This window comes from Euleptes europaea, chromosome 6, assembly GCF_029931775.1.
Source record: "Euleptes europaea isolate rEulEur1 chromosome 6, rEulEur1.hap1, whole genome shotgun sequence".
In the NCBI taxonomy this organism is placed as follows: domain Eukaryota; kingdom Metazoa; phylum Chordata; class Lepidosauria; order Squamata; family Sphaerodactylidae; genus Euleptes; species Euleptes europaea.
In genome coordinates this window covers 40,475,634-40,492,732 of record NC_079317.1, presented here as the reverse complement: position 1 = coordinate 40,492,732, position 17,099 = coordinate 40,475,634, and the positions used below count along the sequence as shown (strand labels likewise).

Here is a 17,099-nt window from a genome sequence, read left to right as displayed (position 1 = left end):
GGGTATACTGGCTAGGTATGAGCAGTGTGGAACTATGAAGTCTCAGGAATTAGACAGAGAAAGATTTTTACTATTAAAAAGATAGCATTGGATAGAAACAGTTATAGTTGTAATCTTAGGATACATTAGAAAGGGTCCTCAACCTTTTAGAGCCGGTGGGCACCTCAAGGATTGTGACACAGGATGGTGGGCGCAAGCACACAATGGCTGCTGGAAGAGGCAGAGCCAACCATAAAATGGCTGCTGGAAGAGGTGGGACCAAACACGAGCTAGTAAGCATTTTTTCTCCCAGGGACTGCTGCTTTCCTTCCCCCCTCACCTTCAAGCTAGTTAGCCTCCATTCCTCCCAGGGCGCTGCTGCCTGGGAAGAAAAGAAGCAGGCTGGCTGCGAGGGGGGGCGTTACGGCCTTACTGTTACCACCCCAAGCCAGCCAGGCTCCTTTTGTCCATAGGCAGCTGAAGCAGTGCAGGGACAAGAGTACGTGAGTAGGTTTGAGCAGGAATGTCTGTTGTCGTCCATGCTGACCATTTTGTTCTCCTTCCCACCTGCAGCAGCTACTTGAGGCAGCAGGAAGAAGGGGTTTGCTGTTTGCTCTTCTAACCCTGTCCCTGCCCACTTCCTGAAAATGTTTGGTGGGCGCCAGAAAATGTGTTGGGCACCCATGGCCTTTACTAGTTTTCTTTGAATATAAACCCAGTGACACATTGTAATCAAACACACTTGAAATTTTATCAACTAAATTGATTGTCTTTTGTTAAGATCTGTGTGTTGCCCTTTGTATGAACAAACAAGCTCACATAAACTGCCTGCAGCATCATAACAGGGCTTCTAATCTTGCAATAAAACCAATAGACACTATACCTCCTCATGCACTCTTCTGAAGGCATTTGGAAAATGTATGAGAAATACTTACGCTAAGTAAACTACAGCTATTTGTAAAAATGAGATGGCCTATTCATGTTAATAATTCCATACCCAAGCTTAGTTTTAAATTTGTCCCTGCCGACTGTACAGCAATTTAATCATTTTAATTTAGAGCTTCGGAAAGGTCCTTTACTCTGTCCTGTCTATAAAGGCTGATGTATTTGTTTTCTTATGCATGTTTTGTATGGATTATTCCAAGTTGCGCTAGCAGAAAGAACATTCAGGTGACACTGTGTAATATTTCCCAAGTCAATTATTTCATGGAAATGATATGTTAAACAACTGCAAAGTAAGAGATAGTTTTCACCATTATTTTAGAAATATCTGTATTGTTATAGATCAAGTATACATTATTTAAGAAATGACCACGCATTCCTGCAGTGGTTTTGCTAAATAACTTATTATTGTAACCTTTAAAGAAATTTTATTGTTGTTGACTATTGGTTAAGCATTTCTCTGTTCATAGTAATCTGTATTTGGAGGATATCTAAAAGCTATTATATCTTTTATTAATTTGAAAAACAGTAGCTATTGATATGACACTTGCTAAAACTATATAGTTGTAGAAGAATTATATAATCTAGTTCTACAGAGTTTGGTCTTTTTATGGCATTGTTACTTAGGAAACAGAAGCTGTCAAATGCAATAGTACACACTTCTTGCAGCTGTTGACTTTAAATGTTACATTTTGAAAATCAGGATAAAATTGTTCTATAGAATAGATGATAATGCTAACAAAATGTGTATTAAAAGAATATTCATTTAGTCTGGAAACAGAGGTCTAATTTAACCAGCATACTGTGCCAAGCATAGCCATATAGTAGATTCCCTGGTAGCGTATACATTTTTAAATAATGAATAAATATTTAGACCCAACCGATTTTGATCTTTTAAACTTAATTTGGGAACCTAATTATACACATTTCCATTTTTGCCATGAATTGGAATTATAAGTATTCAGCTATCCTGATATAGAATTTTTAATGCAGTTTCTGTCTAATTCTGGAAAATCAAGAGGTTGGCAGATGAGTTTGACAGTGAAGGTAGATTTCACCATGGAATTCAGGGGGGCTTAACTGAATTCCATTGTTGGGTGCTTTTCTGGATCTAGGTATGGCCTTGAGGTATACCAGGTCAGGACAAAAGGCCTCTATATGCTATATCCTGATTATGGTTGTAACATCCCTGCAATTTAAGCTCCAATTTGTCTTCAGACTAAGGGTGGTGCAATAATTTAAGATCCCTGCTTGTCAGACATCTCGCATTCAGCCCTTACAACTATGGACTGATGCTACCTGCTCTGGATTCTTGCTGTGCTCTGCAAATGAGCAAGGTCTGACAGTCAGTATAAATATTCCATACTCTTGCCATGACTTACTAGTTTATCCCTGCAGCCAGTCACCTGAAACAGGAGATACTTCCATTTCTTATTACTATTCATGATTCCTCATGAAGTCAAACTAATGTTGTAACTAGAAGACGTGGAATTATTTTGATACGGACAGACTTACTATTTAGTTGTCCTATGTGCAAACCTAAGCATCCTTATAGCACATTAAGGTTGCTTTTGTCATGTTATATCCCTTCTTTGATTATTAGGAAAGGAATTGAAAATCAAATGGCCAATGTGTTAATGCCGGTGTAAATGTTATGTTGAGGGCTTACTTGGAGTACCATGTGCAGCTGTGGTCACCATATCTCAGAGCGGATATTGTAGAAGAACAGAAGAAGTCAACCAAGAGGATTAAGAGTTTATAAAATTACAGTATGTACGGGGTGGAGAAAGTGGAGAGAGACAACTTTTCCTCCCTCTTATAATACTAGTACTATGGCGGGGGGACCCCCAACAAAGCTGATGGACAATAGATTCAGGACTGACAAAAGGAAATACTTTATTCAATTAGTAAATAAATTGTAGAATTCACTGCCAGTGGCTGTAGTGATGGCTGAACATGCAGATGAATTTAAAAGGGAGATATAGTGTTGCCTCCAGGCAGGGACCAGGCAGTGGTGCTTTGCCTCTGACTTCAATCACAGCAATGGAGATACTGTGTTGAGCAGAGCCTAATGCTGGTTTTACTCTTCCTGGGAGTGCTGGGCCACACATGGGTAAGGGCAAAGAAAGTACCCAAAGCAAAGGAACAAGGTCACTCACCGGCACAAGCTCCTTGCCCCCAAGGTCTTGGCTGAGGGCCACAGGTCTCTAGGTAGTTCAGATGCAGGAGCTGGAATCTGGCATATAAACAGGAAAACACTAAGCACGTAGCTTATCAGTAAGATGTAGGCAAGAGGAATCTCTGGCACAAGTGGCAGAACTGGCAGAAACAACAGAGTTCTTCCCACAAGGAAACTGGCTGGCAGCCTAGCTTTTATTGCCCTACGTAGCTGAGCCCTCTTCCACAGCCAGCTGTTTTGTATCACCTGGTGGTGCCAATTCTTGTGCAAACTTATGACGCTGTGCTGATAAGCCTGCGTTCTTTCTTCTTTCTTGTATTGCAAGCTGTGCTTTTAATCTCTGCCGTTTGACCAGTCTGGGAGATCCTGGAGGTGATAAGTTCTCCTGTTGCTGCCTCTGCTCTTTCGCCCCTTGCCAAGAGGAACAGTCTTCATACCCAGACGTTGTTTTCGCTGGCTCAGAGTCCAGGTCCCATCTCTCTAGTAAGTACTCTGAGTGTGCGGGGCCCTGCTCTGACACTTCTTCAGAGGAGGAAAGTTCAGGCTGACTCATGGCAGATAGACAAATTCATGGAGGAGAAATCCATTAGTAGTTACTAGCCATGTTGACTAAAGGGAACCTTTATATTCAGGGGCAGCAAAACCCAGTGCTAGGAAGCAACATCAAGGAAAGGCCTTAGTCTCTATGTCCTGTTTGGTGGCCCTCTAGAGCAAGCGATTGGCCACAGTCTGAAACAGGCTGCTGGTCTAGATGGACTGTTGGTCTTATCCAACAAGGCTTATGTTCTTTGTTCTTTTCCATAAAGATTTCTTATATCTATAAAGAACAGGCTGCAAGCGTAATTACTCACAATGATGGTTAAGTGCAATCTCAATGGTCAGAGGAAATGTATTCTTAAGACAAGTTGTTGTTAGCAATATGGGGGAGGTTTTGGTCTTCATGCTGTGTTTGTTCAGTTCTCAGAGGTACCTGGTTGGCCACTGTGGGAAACAGGCAGCAAGTCTGACTAGCATAGCTCTTATTGTTTTATATTATTGTATTTTAGGCATGTCCATTTGGAACCAATTGTTGCACAACACTTTAAAGTAATCATAAATCACAGAATAAACATTAAATTAACCCTTTGCAACACTTTAAATTAATCTGAAAATAATTTTAATCCTTCTGGCACCATCCCATTTCTGTTGTCTTTAATTACAAATGAGAATTTGTTAAATGAGTGCTTGCTAGCAAATTCTTTATTATCTGTAAGTTAGAACAGCTTCCACATTTCAAGGAAAACCTTTTAGCAACAATAAAAGCCACTGGAAACTATTGTCAGTCAAGAGGGAAGTGAGTGATTAATTTCAGTTCAGATGTGAAATTGACTCCCATTAACTTTCAGTTGTTATTAAGATGAGTACTAGATTGATTAAAAAATATAACTGTACATCTTAACTGCTCCTTTCCTGGTACCTTGCAGCTTGAAATAGGAAAGTTTTCCTGGCATCTAATCTTCAATAGAAACATGACTGCAGCACAAAGTCTATGTGACTGTAACTTTCAAAATAAGGCTGTTTCATTGCAAAGATGAGACAATCTCAATAATCCCTTATGAAGGTACTGAGGCTCGGCCTGTACAATCAGCACAGTCAAGTGGATTCAGTTTCCCCCCCTGGTTGAAACTAGATTTTTTCATGTTGTGAAAACACTCAAAAGTTAAATCTCTGTGCACACAGAAAACTGGCATGTCAGCCTAGCATGATCCCTAGAGTGCTAGTTTTTCTTGGGGCAGGGAGGTGTATTCATAATGAGCAGTTTCAGGAGGTAGAGTCTAAGAATCCACTTTACCATTGGTTCTACTTATTGTACAAACTGGCCCTGGAAAATTTTGTTCCATCTTTGCTGGAAGCATATTTAATTGAAAACATAATTTTCTTTCTCTTATGGGTGCATTCCAAATAATTTTTAGCACTAAAAATGTACAGTGCATTGAAGTGTAGTCAGTCTCGTATTTTGGTAGGTTAATAATGTAGGTTTCAGTTAAACAACCACAGGAGTATCATATTGCTTTATAAGGTAATAAAATGATTCACAAGTGGATTCATCCTAATGAGGGAATTAACTTCCTGGTGAGAAGAGTTAAGGAACAGAGATTGTTGTTGCTACTTGATAGTTTTAAAATGTTTTTTTCAAATATCTTTATTTTAATAAATATTTTAATGTTAACGAATGGATATTTTCAGTATGGAGAATGCAAAGTGGGTTGTTGGGATCAATCCTAAATTGAACTTCTGGTAGGAGCAGATGAGTTTCTCCTGAAATGGAAAGTGATCTGTAACTCAAATGCTTTAGAAAGGACCTGATAGTAAGTGAGGTAAGTGGGAACTGCAGTATTCTTAGGTCCTAATGAAGACAGCACTCTTGACAGTGGTGCAAATGAGGAATGCCTGTTCCCAGAGCCCAAGTAGAGCCAAACTAGATGATAACAGTTGTCCAGCTCACGGATCCCCAATCTTTTTGAGCCTACAGGCACATTTGGAATTCTGACATGGCATGGTGGGTGCAGCAACAAAATGGCTGCCAAAATGGCTGCTGTAGGAGACAGAGCCAGCCACAAAATGATTGCCACAGCTTTACTTCAGTAGCACAGTGTAGAGCCTAGTGTTGTGGTGGCTGCTGCCAAAGCAACATTTTTAAAAATTTGCACAGCCAGTCAGAAACCTTGCTGGGCAAAAGCCCTGCCTTGCCCCACCCACTTCCTAAAAACACTTCATGTGTGCCAGAAAAGGTGTTGACGGGTGCTGTGGTATCCACAGGCACCATGTTGGGGACCCTTGGTCTAGCTGCTGCCAGAAATGTGGTGTCTAGGTTCTCTGCTTTCTATAACATTTTGTAGAATTTTGCTATGTTCTGACATCATGATGTTCTGCACTCCTCCCCACGCCACATTAAATTAATAAGGTGATAGGCAGGAAATATGGGACACTATGGGGCTGAATAAGGTGCTTTAGAAGTTGTGGAGCTGATATTTTAAAAGACAGCTTTAAACTAGATTGAACATGTTGTGGCCAGTCCAGTTTGAAGTACTGTGAGTTAGATGTATGTCCATGGACTATATTCTGGCACCTAAGTCCATGATAGACTTAGGTAGATATGACTTGTGAGCCTTCCTGTCTACCATGCATTGTCACGTATTCAAAAGATCCATTACTTAAGAACTAACTGGACAACTGAGTTACTCAATTCTGCGTCTTTTGATTTCACTGAACTATGAAGCTGCCTTGTATTGAGGCAGAGTATAGCTCTGTCAAGGTCGGTATTCTCTACTCTGATTGGGAGCAGCTCTCAAAGGTCTCAGGCAGATGTCCTTCATATTTACTCAATCATTTTATTTATTTAAAACATTTTAATTCCATATTTCCACCCAATCATGGTTCACAAGGCACCAAACAAGAAAAAATAAAACATTAAAACAATAAAAATACCATTAAAATTATAAAATTCAATTAAAACCACATAAACAAAAAACATGAGAAGGAGGGCTAGTAACCTTTTTTGGGGGGTTGTCACCTGCTGGCAAAATAAAAAGGAGTTGGTTTTATATGCACTCCCCAGCCATCTCCTGGCTCATGTCATCCACCAGGGTGACCGAAGCTGTTTCAGTCCCATAAACATGCCTGAAACCAGATTGGAATGGATCTAAACAATCTGCTTCATTCAGGAATCTCTGAAGGTGGCCAGCCACCACTTGTTCAATACCTTGCTCAACAATGGTGCATTTAAGACTGGACAGTAGTCATTCAGTGCTCCTGGATCCAGAGTAGGTTTCTTTGGGAGTACACACCACTGCCCGCCTCAAGGCAGGAACAACTACTTCATCTCTCAGGGAGTCATTTACTGTCTCCCGGACCCAATCTGCCAGCCCCCAGCCCCCCCCCTCGGCAGATTTAAGCAGCCAGGAGCGGCAAGGGTCATACAAGTAGGTGGTAGGTCTCCAACTTCCAAGAATCCTGTTCCCATTTTCTGGCTGCAGAAGCTGAAAGTTATCCCACACAACTGGACAGAGCAGCACCCTGAGACCATCTGAGCCTTTTGCTACTAATGTAGAGTCCAAGTCCAAACAAATATGAGAGATTTTTTTCTGCAAAGTGCTTAGCACAATTATCACAGTGGGCTGCGAAGCAGTCCACCTCCTCCTGTTGGCCAGAACCCAATAGGTCCCTGACCATCCAGAAGAGTTCTGCAGATCTACACTGGGCAAATGCAATAATGGTGGGAAAACATCACCTACTACCGGGTCCTACTGGAGATGCTGAAGGCTGAATCTGGAAGCTTCTCCATACAAAGCACATGTTCTACTACTGAGCCATGCCCCCTCTCCAAGTACAGTTAAGTATACATAGGATTACACTGTAAGAGGAATTATTGGGCTGGATCCAAACTGAATTGGCAACTTCCACTGATTCCCCCTTCCCACTGCAGAGCCCACCATGTCATTCCTCATGGTCCTCTGCCCCCCAGGGTCAACATTTCATAAAGATCAGTGGGCTGCAGTGAGAGGGGAGGCAGGATAGTTCCATTCTACAATTGGAAAATTTAGGCCGCATGCAACCCATAATATATATTTCTGTTGTACATATAGTTTTATTTTCATGTCTAATGCCATGATATTACTAACTCCCCCCAGCTCTTTTCTGTGAGTGCTTTCAAGCAGAGGAAATGCTCTACAGATTTGGTAGATAAACAAACCCTCCTACCATATGAGGTTTTTAAATAAATTAATCAACTTAGACAGTGTGTGTGTGTGTATAAAGCAAATACCTAACATTTGCTGTTGAATATGAAAAAGTTGTCATAAAGAATGGCAGCTTTAGTGTTAGAAAAATAGTTAAGGATATGTGTGTATACACACACAGACTCATGCAGTGCGGTGGTGATAAAAGGCACATTTAATGTGGTTGCTCGCAAAAAAGAAACACTGCCTTTTATATTACCTTTATCAGATTGTATTACGTTTATCATGAGCCGACAAATCATAGTGAATTTTGCATAATGCCCTGCCACTGATAATAAGTAATAAGTAGAACCAAACCACCACATGAACACATGAAGCTTCCTTAACTTGAATTAGACCATCAATCTATCATTGTCTACCCAGACTGGCAGTGGCTCTCCAGGATCTCAGGAAGAGGTTGTTGCCATCACCTTGGCCATAGCACAACTCATGTAGTGTCTGTGCATCTAAACAACCCCTGGCAAAGAAGATACGGCACTGGCATAGAAATGGCTAATGTGATGCACAAGGGCTGTTTCCATATACCAGTATCCTAGAACCTAGCTACTTCACAATTTGATCTCAGGAGTTTCCCCTTGTAAAAATATGAGGAGACCCATGGTTAGTGTATTTTTGATTGTATGTGTGTGTGGATGTTGTTTGCAAAAACCGTGCATTAAGGGTTTATTTAAACTAAGCCTAAAATTTGTAACGTCAAGATAGAAGAAGAAAATTTATATCGAAATTGTCAAAAATTATTATTTCTGAGGGGCAAATAGTAAATGAAATGTGACAAGCTTGCTGGTCTGGAAGCACCTTGATAGTCCCTCAAATTTCAGTAGTGGAAGGTTGGGAAAAACTAAACAAGAATTTATGAAAGTAATTACATTTAATTTCAGTAACCACACATGAATAAGAAAATGACAGTACAATCCTAAACAGAGTTAAACCCTTCTAAACCCATTGACGTCAATGGGGTTAGAAGGTCATGTCTCTTCTTAGACATGGCACAATGAGACTAGTGGCATCATACTGCAGGGTGGTTCTTGCTTAATGATGGTTCATGGTGTGTCTATTTTGTTACAATCCCAGTTTAATTCTGATTATCATCTTGTGATATATCACATTGTTCTGTCTGTCTATGGCATTGTTTTAATCTTTATTGTCACATTTCTTTAACTTTTGAAACCTGAGTCTATTGTTATGGTTATCTGAGGTCTGAACTAGATGATACCATGTCTCTTAGTCCACCACAGGGACACTACACCATTTTAGAACTTGTTTTTTTTAACCTTTGAAAATGTGGGGGCCTGATCCTGCTGGAGATGGCAGTATGGGTGGGGGTTGAAAGTCTCCATCTTCCCCCCATTCTGTTTTCAAGAGCTGTTCCTTGGGCCGTTTTATCCAGTAGGGTTGGGCCCCTGTGGTATTTTTAAAAATTAAAAAGAACAAATTCTAAAATGGCGCTGCGTCCCTTTGGTGGACGTGGTAGTGTCTCATTTGGCCCTGAGTAATACAAGATGCTTTGATCCAGAGAACAGCCCATGACTTACTGTTCTGTATTTTGCATTCTTTTCAAATATATTATTTTACCTGATGGCAGAGATTGCAGAGGGTGCCAAAGTTAGGCACTTCTAAGCCTTATTGACTGAACATACTTTGTTTTACCATTGAAATTAATTGGATTAAGGAGTATTCTACTTTGGATGGATTGAGTTTATATTTATTTAGGATCTTCAATATATATATATTTTAAAATGCATTAGCAAGTTGAGAAGTTGGCTTGGAGATTTTTGCATCAGGCAGAGGAGCCAATATATTCTACTTTTGGATTTTCTGATGTTTCTGCTATTCAGATACTTACTTTGAAACAGTTTCTTATATTCAGATTTTTTTATGGGGAAGGGGAACTTTCCAAGATCTACTTTTTAGAGGAGTGGTTATGTATAAATATGCACAAGTATTTACAGGTAAGTTTTTCATGTTCTTTAAATAAAATTAAAATAAATCTATCTCTAAATTATTGAATTGCTTTAAGCCAAAACTCTTTCTTATGATCAGGGTAAGTGATGAAAGCATGTTTGATTCACTCTTTGGATTAGTCAACTGCTCCTTCATAGAAAAGTTCAAATTGTCATTTCTGCTTGCATTTGTATCAAATGGAAACTACATTTTCTTTCTTATGGCACTGCCATAACGATGTATAGTATTATATGCCATACTTCATTTATCATCAATATCATACAGATAAGTAATACACATCTTATTCAAGTTTTTTCAGAAAACAGACAATTTATATTTTAAAGGTGTATTCAGAATAATATCTATGGTGCTTGCTGAATTGGTGAATATGCAGGGATTTAGGAAACCCAGTTTCAATGTATTTATAATTAATTTTCTTTTTAAAACTTGAATGTACCCAGAATATTTAGAGATTTTGTTTTATTACTTTCAAATTTAATACTAATATCTGATTTGTTATGCAGTTTCAGTACTTATTTGTTTTATTGTATCACAATTTTATTACAATATTTCCATGTGCTTTCAGTTTGAGTGAATTATCCCAAACCTTAAGAAAAGGAGTATACTAGATAATGTGTGCAAATAGAGGAAACTCATGTATGCTTGTGGAGGTGTAGATGGATTTCTACTGCACTTTTCCAATTTAAAATGAACTTGCCATTTCAGCCATACAAGTGGCTGTTGGAGAAATTTCAGAGGTACTCCCATGCAACACGACATTAATTTAGTAGGATTGCAGCCTGGATTCATAAAGAGAGCATGGTCTAAGGATAAACCTTAAGCAGCAACATAAGCCATCAATTATTGCTAAATCGAAGTCTTTATCAGTCAGTTGAAGACAATGGGTTAAGAAGGGTTAAACTCTGTTTAGGATTGTACTGTAAATGATCACAAGTGCACTGCAACAGTTTTTTTATAGAAAAAATACTTTTTTCAGGGTTTTTTTTGCACTTGCACACTGTTTTTGTCATTCATCAGAGAGCAGGAAATGCTTGGCTGGTTCTCCACAGGATGCAAAATCGCACCTCTCAGGAAGGAGCATAAGTAGGTTAGAGATGAGTAGGAACAGCATTAACACGCCTGCACCATGCTGGCGCCAACCCTCCCTGCCCCACTCCCCCTCATCATATTAGCTCAGATGTAAGAATCTCCTGCAGCCCAGCAGGCCTGTCAGCGTACTCTGAGGTGGGGCAGCTGCCAGGATTCAGGGCTTCTGGTGGGGCCCACTGCTGCTAACCTACCCACGCAGCTCCTCTACCATCTGAATGCCCTTACTCATCTGCTTGCTTGAAGCGCTCCGACACCCCTGCTCCAAGCCACCCAGTGTCTTTTTTGCCCAGTGTGACCTCCCAAGTAGCCCTGCTAGTTTCAAGTGTTGGCAGATCACTCTCGATGGCCTGGCCCAAAGAAAAAAAATGACAGGGCTGGAAGTGATGCCCCACTCTCGCTGGAGGACTAGGACTTAAGCAGATGCCAGCCAAAGGTGAGCTCCCAACCTAAAAGGCTCTCAAAGGCAGGGAAGGAGCAGGAGAGGTGACACTGGGAAAGGAGGCATTGGAGGAATCAGTGAGGGGGGAGGCTACGGGAGATGGGCCAGGAAATGCCCAAAGCACTGGGTAAGTCCTCAGGGGGCCAGAAGGAAAGCCAGAGCTGGGGAAGGCCAGTGCTGAGAAGGAGCTCAGAGACAAGGGGCAGGCACGGCCCTTGAGAAGGTACAGTGAGAATTTTGTTCCCAGGCACCTTTGATCAGCTTGTGAAATAGCAGCATATCCAGAAAAATTTCTGCTGCTTAAGTAGCTTGGAGGCTTTACTGTGTCCATGAAGTTCTCATAGAGATCCTGTCAGTCCCTCCGTTTACTGCCCCAGTGTTGGCCCTGCCTGCTAACTAGATAAGAGATCACTGCTTTAGGGGTCTCAGCATTAGGATCAAGGGATCACAACATTAGGAGATGAGTTGGCATGCAGATAAATTTTGAAGTTATGGCAACCATACTTCATACCTCTCCAGCTTGTGGGTTAATTGGATCTTCATTGCCACTTAGTGCCATTCCTTCTAAAATGACCTTCATAAGTATTTTAGTCTTGCTACAAGGAGGGCTAAATCAGCATCTTAAAGCGAATAGCAATTAGTTCAGTTGCTGCCAATTAGCTGCATGTCCTCCAGTAAAAAAAAGAGGCCTAAGTGTAACATCTATACATTAAGCATTTTGTTGTGTTCTCCTGTGATTCATTGGTTCTCATGCTAAACTTAAATCTGGTCTTCCAATCCCTCACCTAAGCTCCCTTTGAACCCTTTGATAAAATTCCTGTAAAATTCCTGTCTTGGGGTTCAGCACTTCTGTTGGTGTTAATCTTCATTCATTCGAGGCAAAGTGGCTTCTAACAGCCATCACTGAAGTGTACAAAACATCTGGGAGACAGATCCACGGGAGGAATCACAGTCCGTTCCCTTGTAATATTCCTTAAGCAGACATTACATGGCAATGACCTGGTCAATTATCCATATCTTCGCCATGCAATGTGAGTAGACACCAGAACTTCTGCAGACACAGGCTTTGGCAACTAACTTCTTTGTGTGCTTCCTAAGGGTTCCTGCATCCTAGGAGAGAACTTATTTAAATGTCACTATTGCTTTAGGGTGTTTTACGGACCCTGACTGAGAAAGTGAGATTTCATATTCCTGCCTGTAATCTTTCATTCTTGTCAGTTTATTGTACTTTTTATTATTACACTCCTCTGACCAAAGGTCTTGAGCGAAGTCAAAGACAAAATAAAATACAAGACAGTAAACATTAAAATACTGCATGGTAAACATTAAAATACTGCATGGGTATAACATTCTGATCAGAACATGACATTCTATCCCATCTTTTTTGGTGGTCCTCTTTTTTTAGTATTAGATGAAGTCTTGTAGAAGCATGTCCTTCTTCTCCATGCTTGGGTTGGTTACTTTATGGTTGTTCATATAGCAACATTTCTCTTACCTTTGCTCCGGCAGCTCATCCTCTGCGGCAGTGTTGACCATTTGAAGCAGGGCTGCCAGACTAGCATGGTGTAGTGGTTAAGAGCGGTATACTCTAATCTGAAGAACCAGGTTTTGATCCCCACTCCTCCACATGAAGCCTGCTGGGGGACCTTAGGCTAGTCACAGTTCTCTTAGAACTCTCTCACCCCACTTATCTCACAAGGTGCCTGTTGTGGTTGGAGAGGCGATATTAAGCTGCTTTGAGACTCCTTACGGTAGAGAAAAGTGGGATATAAAAACTAACTCCTCTTCAGGGCCCCAGTCAGGGAGGGGAATCCTCTACTCCCTGCTCCCATTGCCCACAGCTGCAAGGGAATTTTTTAATACAAGAAAGCAACCCAACTTGCAGTTTTCTACTTCTGGTTAAAAAAAAAAAAAAGGAAGGGACAAAAGGGTAGCTCTAGGAATCATCTAAAACTCCATTGTTTTACCATAGAGTTTCCAGCAATTCCTAGATCTGCCTGTGATGCTTCCCCTTTTAAAAAAAAATGCAAGAGAAGTGACACTGCAGCCAGTGTTGTGCCCCCCCCAAATATCCTTGCCCACAGCCCTCCCATTGGTTGCCAGACATTGCCTGGCGATCGTAATTTAAAGTTGTTTTAAATGTGAACTCTTCTGGCTTGCTTCAGACCAACTTAGAGGAGGAAGCCCCTTCTCTGCCTATAAGCTTTCGCTCTGTTCCTACTTCCAGCCATCCAGATAAGGTATATACTGCTGTTTCAAGATGTCCTGTTTTTGACTGGAACAGGTAATGGAACAAATCCTCTCATAATTTCTCAGCATTTAAACAAAGTTTCTGTGTCTCATCTTTCAGATGTGTCTGAAGAAAAAAGGAACAGCATGGAAAACCACTATGGAACACTATTCTAATTTTCTGTCTGCTTGATGGATAATGTGTAGCAATGGTGTTCAGACTAGTGGAGTAATGTATGGACTGTATAATATAATACATCATATCATATTCACCCCAAATCTATATATTTGTCAGCTGGCTTGGATATAATAGGCAAAATTTTCTAAATTAAGCTGTTAAAAATGCTTGCTGTTGACAATGAGCATAATTTCCTCTGTCTTAGTGATTGCTCTAAAATCTCTTTGATGACAAGTATGATGCAAAGACAAAAGATTATGCTATTGAGAAATGCATGTAAGTTAAGGGTTCCACAGCTGTTTGAAATTAGTTTACATTTGGGAAGAGAGGGCAAAATTACTTTGGGAGTAAGCTATTTGCAGGCACTGAACTAGGTAGTGATATTTCCAAGGCTGAAACACATGCAACATAAGCTCCTTTTCTTTGATGTCATTTCTCTGATATCACATAATAGAGATCACAGTTCACTTATTTTGAAAGTTAGTGGGAAGATCATTCTTCATCTTCTCTGTTGAGTCAGATTAAGGGACATAATTTCTGACATGGGGAAAACCGTGAGAGGGGGAATCCAATTCTGATCCTTGAAACCAGACACCACATGGTATTGCAACAGCCCAGGTACTGAAGGAATATTACTCTGTACCACTTACCCCTGTTTGCGAGCATTAAAGATAGCATTCGGAATTAACAGCTAATGAACAGCTATTTTCCTTTTTTGAAAGCATTTTCTGGGCCATGTCCGCACTTATCATTTGCGGCGCCAGCTTCCGCGGGCTTTCCTTGCATGTTCCCACTACAACTCACCCAAAGGATTCCCAGGACATCTCCAGAGCGCAGTTTCTCCGTGGTAAGAGGATCCGCTGATAAGGCAAGTTAAAAAAATAAAACGTCCTCCACACCCGGTGCCTTGAAGTGGGAACATGCAATGCATCCTCAATCCTGCTGCCAGCCAACCCCTGCACTCCCCCCGCCTCCCTTACTAAAGCTGAACCAATCGCTGTCCTTGCTTGGAGCGCCGACTGGGCATACCTGGAAGCTTGCCGGTCTGGGGATTTTCAAGTGCAGCGGGGAAAGGAGGCACGGGGGAAACAGGAATTTAAAAGCGGTCTGGATTCTTGTGTACTGGATGCATGTAATTTGCGAGGTAAGTTGCTAGTGCGTCAACGGGCCTGGTTAGGAACTGTTGCTGAATTGTGTTTGAATTTCAGTGGGTGCTCCCAAATTCTAAATCATTTATATAGTAGCCAGATAGAAAGGGAGCCATCTAAATGTCTCTTTAGATGGGCTGTTCTAGAGTTGAAATGAAGCCAGAAAGGTGGAGACAGCTCCCACTGTGCAAGCAATTGCCACTGTCCCCTTCTAACTCTCACTGGTTGCTGCAAAATTGGAATTTACCTCCTTAGGGCCTCTTGTCAATTCTGACAATTGCTGACATCATGAGAAAAGGGGTACTGTCACTCCAAGGCCTCTTCCTACACTTTTCATCTCCCACCTCCTGCATATAATTAGACAGGTATTATACTAATATTATACTGGCTCCCTGCTCGTCCTTTTCATCCACAGATAATTTTCTGTACTGATTCAAGGGCTCTGGTAATCCACAAGGAATATTTCATTTTATTTCTGAAGCCATGTATCCCTTTCCTTTATGGCAACAGCTAGCTTTAAAAGATATGCATGTTAACCCTTTCATACTGTTTGCTTGGAAAGTTGATTATGGGTGTGTGTGTTTGTGTGGATGTGTGCACAAAGAGGTATTAGTAGACAAAATGGAGAGGGAAAGCAAGAATAAAGAATTTGCATTGTTTTAGGCCTCCGCATTCTCTAATCCTATACTTAGACTTAGCTCTTCTTAAGAACCACTCAGATAGCATTTTTTTTTTTTTGGTCTTATAATGGTTCCCCAAGGATGTATGCACGTGGACAATGTATTTAATGAACTGAGCTCTCCATGGATTCTTCCATTGCTTCTCATGGTTAATTATGGCAGTCACACAGGGTAGAAAATGTGCTGTCATAATTGTGGAGTGCATGAAGAGCCAGTGGCTGTAATCATACAAAATCTCAGTTCATACAAGATGTTTTCCAAACAATTGCATTTCTGTGGTAATTTGAGGAACAACTAATTGTTCTGAGTAGTTTAGTTGGCACTACATTATTTTAAAACTTTATCTGCATTTTAAAAGATTTTTTAAAATTGATAGATCTTCAGCAATTTTTTTTTTAAAAAATGCAGATAAATTTTTCTTTAATTTGGTAGGCCTTCCATTTGGAAGAAACAAATCACCAAGAGTACATGGGATATCAATAGAGCTATTACAAGCCATAGAAATGGAGTCCATCAAAATCTTAACGAGAATATGTCAACAAATACGGAAAACAGAACAATGTCCCACAGATTGTAAACAGTCAATTTACATTCAAATTCTGAAAAAGGAGATGTCGAAGACTGCAGCAACTACAACAAAGACTGTTACTATATATGGAATGAGAAATGCCAGATGTTCAAGCTGGATTCAGAAAAGGAAGAAGCACTAATGATCATATTGCAAAGTTATGATGGTTACTGGAGCATACGAGAGGATTTCAGAAGAAAATCAGCTTGTGTTTCATAGATTACAGCAATGCTTTTGACTAAGAAGATCATGAAAAATTATGGTAGGGTTAAAAAGAAATGGGTGTGCCACAGCATCTGATTGTTTTGATGTGCAGCCTGTACTCAGGATAAGAGGCTACTGTTAGGCAGAATATGGAGAAACAGAATGGTTTCCAGATGGCCAACATGTCAGACAAAGATGTCTTTTATCTCCCTATCTCGTCAATCTTTATGCAGAACATACCATAAGGAAAACTGGATTAGATTTATATGAAGGTGGAGTGGAAATTGGTGGAAGGCACATTAACTGTTTGAGATATGCAAACACATTACTGGAGAAAATAGTGAAGACTTGAAATGACTACTGCTAAAGGTTAAAGCAAAAAGTGCAAAAGTAGGATTACAGCTGAACATCAAGAAGGCAAAAGTAATAACTACTGAGGAACTACATAATTTTAAGGTTGATGGTTGTTCAAGATACTGTGGACTGCCCAAAAGACAAATAAATGGGTTCTAGATCAAATTAGGTTGAACTCTTCCTAGAAGCTGAAATGACTGAACTGAGGCTATGGCAGAAGACTAGACTCAGTGGAAAAGACAATAATGCTAGGAAAGGTTAAAGGCAGCAGGAAATCAGGAAGAACAAACATGAGATGGATTGATTCAATCAAGGAAGCAACAGCCCTCAGTTTGCAGGACACTCATTTATAGGGTTGCCATAAGTTGGA

At 40.5% G+C, this 17,099-nt stretch overlaps 1 protein-coding gene across 11 annotated transcripts in view; it reads left to right on the top strand.

Moving 5' to 3' along the window:
• The window catches only part of NPAS3 (neuronal PAS domain protein 3), a 795,184-nt gene that overhangs the window by 242,479 nt on the left and 535,606 nt on the right, over positions 1–17,099 (top strand). The window lies entirely within an intron of this gene.